The sequence below is a fragment of the Tenrec ecaudatus genome, chromosome 12 (genome assembly GCF_050624435.1).
Source record: "Tenrec ecaudatus isolate mTenEca1 chromosome 12, mTenEca1.hap1, whole genome shotgun sequence".
Taxonomy (NCBI): Eukaryota; Metazoa; Chordata; class Mammalia; order Afrosoricida; family Tenrecidae; genus Tenrec; species Tenrec ecaudatus.
In genome coordinates, this window is record NC_134541.1 from 76,983,789 (window position 1) to 76,991,558 (window position 7,770).

The 7,770-nt window shown below is 38.7% G+C and overlaps 1 pseudogene; it reads right to left on the reverse strand.

Moving 5' to 3' along the window:
* Positions 1-730: 730 nt before the first annotated feature.
* On the reverse strand, positions 731-7,133 carry LOC142422721 (ferritin heavy chain pseudogene; annotated as a pseudogene).
* Between the last annotated feature and the right edge of the window lie 637 nt (positions 7,134-7,770).

The window sequence follows — 7,770 nt, forward strand, 5'->3', positions numbered from 1 at the left end:
ACGCATCCACATTTACAATATGATTTTTTCATTCTTCGATGCTTGATACCTGATTCCTTTGACAGCTTGTTGTCACACAGGCTGGTGTGCTTCTTCCATGTTGGCTTTGTTGCTTCTGAGCTAGATGTCTGCTTGTTTATCTTTAAGCCTTTAAGACCCCAGATGCTATATCTTTTGATAGCCGGGCACCATCAGTTTTCTTCACCACATTTGCTTATGCACGTGTTTGTCTTCAGTGATCATATCGGGAAAGTGGGCACTCACTGATAGGATTTTCAGTTCTTTGATGTCTGATAAATGGTCTCTTCTACACCTCGTAGTCAGACAGGCTGGTGTGCTTCTTCCATGTGGGCTTTGATGCTTTTCAGCTAGATGGCCGCTTGTTTATCTTCAAGTCTTTAAGACCTCAGATGCTATATCTCTTGATAGCTGGCCACCATCAGCTTTCGTCACCACATTTGCTTATGGATATATTTTTCTTCAGCAATCATGTCTGGAAGGTGTGCATCATGGAATGCCACTTTAATAGAACAATATGTTCTTGCATTGAGTAAGTGCTTGACTGGAGGCCCAATGTCCAACTGCTGTCTTAATACTAAACCTATAAACATATGCATGTAGATCTATTTTCCTACTGTTATTTTTTTGGGTGGGGTTATTAAATGACTTTAGACTTTATCTGAAGGAAAGGTACAAATGGAAGAACGGAAGTGGATGCTTGGGTACAATTTCAAAAAAGGGGCAGGTCTACCCAACATGCATGCACTGTCTTGGTGGCTTGGGGAAGCCCAGGCTGCCGCTTAGCTCTTTCCATCCCATCACTGTCTCCCAGGGTATGCTTGTCGAAGAGATACTCGACCAGGCCAGAAATCTGGGGCCCCATCTTGTCCAGGTTGGTGACGTAGTCGCCCAGCACTTTGATGGATTTCACCTGCTCATCCAGGTAATGTGCCTCGATGAAGTTACAGAGATGGGGGTCATTCTTGTCCGTGGTCAGTTTGTGCTGCTCCAGCAAGGACTGGTTGATGCTTTTCTCCAGGTGCAGCGCACATCCATGGCGCTGAGCCCACTCTCCCAGGCATCACGGTCTGGTTTCTTGATATCCTGGAGGAATGACCGGCTCCCTCGTTGATTCTGCAACTTCATCCTTTTCTTGGCGTGTTTGCTCTCTCTCCTCGTGAGACTGGTGCACAAAGTATTTGGCAAAGTTCTTCAGAGCCACGTCATCCCAGTCAAAGTAGTAAGACATGGACAGGTAGACGTAGGAGGCATAGAGCTCCAGGTTGATTTGGCGGTTGATGGCGGCCTTGAGTCCTGGCGCACCTGCGAGGGAGATGCAGTCATGGCGGCGGTGGAGGCCTGGGGGCCTCAAGAGTGCGGCTGAGAGGTGCTGATGGAGGGTTGGCTGGGCAGCCGGTTGGAACGTCTCTCCCCACCCTTCTGTATAAATATATTTACATATGCACATGCCAGTATTTAGACCTCTATAAATACCTTTTGCCACCTAGTTCTTTCCTCTATTTCCTTTTACTTCCCTTTTGTCTCACTATCATGCTCAACCTTCATTTGGGTTTTAGTAATTTCTCTCGGTTACATTGCCCTTGCTGAATCCTTACCAAGCCCCTTACAGCCTCCTTGACACTGATTTTGGATCACTTGTTGTTCCCCTGTCTCATGTAACCTTTATTATGTGGAGGAATTTCCTTTCCATTTGTATTTTATTGATTATTTTTTTAATCAGAAATGGGTGTTGAATTTTAGCAAATGCCCTTTTCTGCATCGATTGATATAATAGTGATGCTTCAGTAATCAAACACAAGTTTCCCCATATTCATTTGGTTGAAACACCAAAAAGTTCAAGAACAGAATATATTTTCCAATCAGAAATAATGGAGTACAAAATAATTGGCTCTGAGACCCCCAAATTACACTTACAAATTCATTTTTCCAGTACTTCAAATCATTATGGAGACTTTTAACCTCTCATATCACTGTCTTGGTCATGCTGTGACCATCAAGTTGTGCCTGATTTATTACCTTCATTAATAGTAACTTTCCGATTTATTAGCTTTATTAACAGTAACTTCACCCTCCTCAATGGTCTGCACATACCCCCCCCCCAAGGTTAACCACTTCACCCCTTTTCCTACATTAGCTTCTTTAATCACCTTTAAAAAAAACCAATAATGTTGACTTCAACCACCAAATCAGCAAAGCAGCAATATAATCCAAATTCTGCCATGATTAAGAAATCACCTTGAACTGTATTGTTCTCACAATCTTCCTCTTAGCTTTACTGCTGGTATCACTTTCTTTGGAGCCATGCTTAAGATATTTTACAAAAATAAAGCTAAAAAGAAGGTCCAGTGATGAATGTTTTAATTCACTAATACAAGCAATATATGTTGTCTGATCAATAGTAGCACTCAGCCTGAAGTATTGCTCCGTTATGTCCCAGGAGAGATGAGATGGTTGACTTACTCTTGACCAGTACAGGTTTTTAAAGTCAGATTTTCAGTTCCAGTATTGAGCAAAGCTATGAACATTGATCAGATGCTTTTGAACTTTACTGTTTGAGTAATGGAAAGTTCTAACTTGGAGCTGTTTAATAGCGGGAGTATTACTGTAATGTGCTTTGTCTTCCTTAGTTTATTTATGTGGTGAATTACAATGATTGTTTTTGAATATTAAACCATCCTTGTATATTTGGTATGGATTTCGCTAGAGCAGGATGTATTGTGTGTGTGTGTGTGTGTGTGCTCTATTGGTTCTGTTGGCTAGGGTTTTATTGAAAACACTGGTGTCTACATTCATTGTTGTACTGTGGTGGCTTGTATATTGCTGTGATGCTGGAAGTTATGTCACTGGTATTTCAAATGCCAGCAGGGTCACCCAAAGTAAACAGGTGTTAAGTGGATCTCCGGGCTAGGAACAGGAAACAAAGAAGGACTTGGTTCCCTACTTGGAAGGAACTATTGAAAATTTTATGCAAAACTTAAAAATATTGTCATATTCTGAAGACCCACAAAGTGGAAGCTTATCAGTTTGAGAGATGGTGCTGGAGGACGGGACTCTCAGGTCTGAGGGCATGGGAATTTTGACTGAGGAGGAACTAATTTCTTGGAGTGGAGTCACCGTGACTGTGTGACTTAGAGAAAGCCCGTAGGAGTTAAAACTTTGGGATCTATCTTTGCTGATGGTGCATGACTCAAGGCAAGAAGAAATAGCTGCAAAACTCTGCTAATGAGCAGAACTTGGAATTTGTGAAATATGAAGCTAGCAAACGTGGAAGTTGACAAAAGAGAAGTGGAACCCATAAAGATCAACATTGTAAGCATTATTGAACTAAAATGGACTCGTATTGGCCACTTTGAATCAGAAAATCATATGATTTACTATGCCAGGAATAACACAATCAAGAGGATTGGCATGGCATTGATTGTCCAAAAGGACATTTCAAAATTCATCATGAAGTACAATGCTGTCTGTGATAGGATTATACCTATCATCCTTCAGGGAAATCTAATCAATACAACTATTATTCAAATATATGTACCAACTGCAAAAACTAAGGATGAAGAAATTGAAGAATTATACTAATATATGTGGCATCAAGTTTGGAGGAAGGCTAATTAACAGCCTTCATTATGCAGATGACACACCCTTACTTGCTGAAAGGGAGGAGTGCTTGAAACACTTGCCGATGAAGAGCAAGGATTGTCACCTGCGGTATAGATTCCAAAGACTCAATGTTAAGAAGACCACACTCCTCGTAATCGGACCATCAGGGAATATGTTAAATGGAGAAAAGGTTGGAGTTGTCAACAATTTTTTTCTTGCTTGAATTCACAATCAATGGTCATGGAAACAGCAGCCAAGAGATCAAAAGCTGTGTTGTATTTGGTAAATCTGCTGCACAATAACTTTGTAGGGTATTTAAAAGCAAGCATGTCATTTTGAGGACTAAGGTGTGCTTGACCCAATTCAAGGTATTTTCACTCACCTTATTTGCATCTGAAAGTTGGATTAACTAAGGAAGACTGTAGAAGACTAGGTGCATTTGAATTGTGGTGCTGGAGAAGAATATTGAAAATACCATGGGCTGCTAAAAGGACAAAGCCATTTAGTCTTTGAAGAAAGACTGCCAGAGTTCTTCTTAGAGGCAAGCATGGCAAGACTTCATCATATATACTTTGGACATATTGTCTGTCCTAAGAGACCAGTCACTGGAGAAGGACAGGATGCGTGGCAAAGTGGAAAGGCAGTGAAACCGAGGAAGGCCCCTGACGAGATGGATAGACACAGTGGCTGCAATGATGGGGAGGAGTACGGGCATAGGGACCATCGTGAAGAGGTGCACGACCGTGCAGTGTTTTGTTCTGTTGTGCAGAGGCTTGTGTAGGTTGGAACTGACTCGATGGCACCTAACAACAACAACAACAACAAAATAGCATATTTACTAGAGCTATTGCTCTGTAATTTTCAATTCTGGCGATGCACTTGGCTGGCTTAGATATAAAAGTTCTGGTTGCTTTGTAAAATATGTTAGGTAGAACATTGTCCATTTGTATGTTGTGAAATAGTTTATATAGAATTGGTATTCTCTAAATGTTTGACAGAATCCCCAGTGAACCCATTTGATTCTGGACCTTTTCATGTTGGGAAATTTTTTATGACTAGATTTGTTTCTTCTCGTGTTATAGGCTTGTTGAAATTTGCCACATCAATCTGTAGTAATTTAGGTAAATAATGCCTTTCTAGAAATCAGTCCATTTCTTCTAGATTTTCAAATTTGTTGGATTACAATTTTAAAAAATACTGTCTTATTATTTATTTTATTCCTATTTAGTTCTTTTGTAATGTAGCCCATTTAATTTCTTATTCATGTAATTTGCTTTTTCTCATTCTTTTCTTTTGTTAGGGTTGACAGTGGTTTATCAATTTGTTCATCTTTTCAAAGAATCTTGTTGATTTTTTTCTATAGTTTTGAAAAATTTTCTAATTCATTTACTTCTGTCCTAATTGTTACTATTTCCTTTTTCTAGTATCTGAGAGTTTTTCTTTTTCCAATTATTGTAGTGTATATGTTAAAGTATTTAAAAAATTCTTCCTATATTTTTGATGCGTGCAGTTATAAATGTAAATTGTTTTCTGAGAATTACTTTCACAGTACCCCAAAGATTTTGATACTTTATATTTTTGTTCTCATTTGTTTTAAGGAGTGTTTTGATGGTGTTTTTTAAAATTTCTTCAATAACCCAGTGTTTTTTAAGTCAAGTATTGTTCCAGCACTCATGTATCTGATTTTTTGAGTTGATTAATCTGTGGTTCATTTCCAATTTTACAGCATTGTGATCTGAAAAGATGGTTTGTAAGATCTAGATGCTTTTGAATTGATTGATTCTTGCTTTATAGCCAGCCTAAAATATGATCTATCCTGTATTAGGTGCTACGAGCTCTAGAAAAAAAAAAAGTGAAATGAGTTTTTGTTGGGTGAAGTGTCTATATATATGTCTAACAGATCAAGTTTATGTTGTTTAATTTTTCTGAATCTGTTTATTTTCTTTCTAGTTGAGCAGTCTTTGCTAGAAAGTGGCGTACTGAATTCTCTTAGTATTATTGTATTATGTTCTATTTGTCTCTTCATTTCTCTAAGAGTTTGGCTAATTTATTTTGATAACCTTGCATTTGCTGCAAAATTGGTCATTTTAGTTATGGTTTCTTGTTCAACTAAAGCTTCATTATGTCATTAGCTTTGATGCTTATTTTTTCTGATATTAACATTGCTAGTCCAACTTTCTTTTGACTGCTGTTAGCTTGATATGTATATTTCCCATTACTTGACTGTAAGCAGCACGTTACAGGTTTATGTTTCCTTATCCATTCTGTTAGTCTTTGTTTCTTAACTGGTGAATTCAATCCATTTACATTCAGTGTTGTTAATGGTAAATATGGTTTTGTTGGCAATATCTTGTTATGCTTTTTTGTAGTGTTACTGGTTTCAATTTTCATGTTATTTTTTGTGTTGTTTCTTGTACTTGTTGGTTGCTTATAAACAACTCTTGCTTTTTCATTTTTATCTTATTGTTTGTTTCTCATATGATTTTGATCTTTTTTGTTTTGTTGAGGTTTTAATTTTTTCTTTGAGGGTTGTTCTTTTTATGGTTTTCTTGCCAATTTCAAAACAGTTTGTTGTATTTTGTGAATGGCTTGATATCTTCTGTATTTGTCTGTTTATTGTCTACTCTTTTCCGTCTGATTTTCCTTTTTTTAAAAAACATTGTGTAATGTAATCTGTGGTTGCTTGTTTTTATTTGTGTAGTTCTGCTTGACTTTGAGTATTACTTGAATAGAATGGTTTTTCCATAATAATTTGTTTCTGATAATTTTAGGTGGCTGTCTATTGTGATAGATTCTTTGTCCATAAAATTTCTTTTAATATATTTTGTAAAAGTTGTTGCTTTTATCAAATTACTTTAGTTTTTGTTTATCTGTAAATTATTTTATTTCTCCCTCATCTTTGAGGGATAATTTTACTGGATATTATTGGTTGGCAGTTTTTTTCCTCTCTCACAGTTTTGAATATACTACTTTCTTGCCTGAATGGTTTTGGTAGAAAAGCCTGAGCTAATCCTAATTTGTAAGACAGATTTAAATGTTAATAGTTAAATATTTAAGTACTTAAATCTTCTTGGTTTGGGGGTTTTATTGGCAAGTTACCAGTACATGGCTCTTGGAGATAGGATAATGTTAGAAATTTTCAATTAAGTGCTGTCTCAGACAAATTCAGTCTTTATTTTTCTTCTCTTAGGAAACTACAGTTCATAAGAGCATTTTTTTAAAATTCAATTTTGGCAATCCTGAAGAAGTCTGTTTACCAGGAGCTTTAGCCCTACAATTTATATTAACACTAAAAGTTATGATTCTTGGCTAGGAACATTTTCACTGGGACGTTTCGTTCCATCTTTGGTTAACTTTTCGGACAGCTCCAACTCCATGTCGTTATTCAGTACTGCTGTTCCAATGTTCGTTTCTTTAGCTCCAGGCAGAATTCTGAGACTAGCTGTCAAGTCAAGGTTAGTTATTCCTAAAGCTTTCACTGCACTGGCCTTTGCGATTTCTAACAGCTCCATTCGATGTTTTTTGATTCAGTGAAAGGGGGTTTAGCTCTGTGACCTGGTGGGATCCCTTCCCATGAACCTTCATTCGTGTGGGTAGTGGGTGCTGCTGAAGCAGTAGTATGGAGGGTGCTGTGCATGCCTGGGCAAGCCTATCTGCAGACCAGCCCTGGGAGCAGGAACTGGAGCAGGAGCAGGGACTGCTGGTGTTGCAGAGGGGGAGTGACCGATTCAGGAGTGAGGACCGATTCAGGGTTGAGGTCTGCTCCAAGAATAGGAGCATGAGTAGTGTCTGCACTCCCACTGATGGAGCCTCCTGGCACAGGTCCGTGATCTGTCCCTTCTCAGGGGCTGGCTGTGACTGCAGGACAGCAACTGCATGGAGACGCAGGTGCAGGAGCTTCTGGAAGGAAGGCTGGTGGAATTTGAGGAAGACAGGTGGCTGGAGCTGCTGGTCATGGGGAATTCCTTCTGTGGACAGCCTGGTCACAAGTCATGCATGCAGTTAGACATCTTTCTCTGTGGTCTTGGTCACAGAGAGACCACTATCCCTTCCTGGAAACTCAGGTGTCCACAAGCCCTCAACACGAAGAGAAAGGCTCGCAGGACACCTTTCTGTTCTGTTAAAAGTTAGGATGAAACATGGATTTAC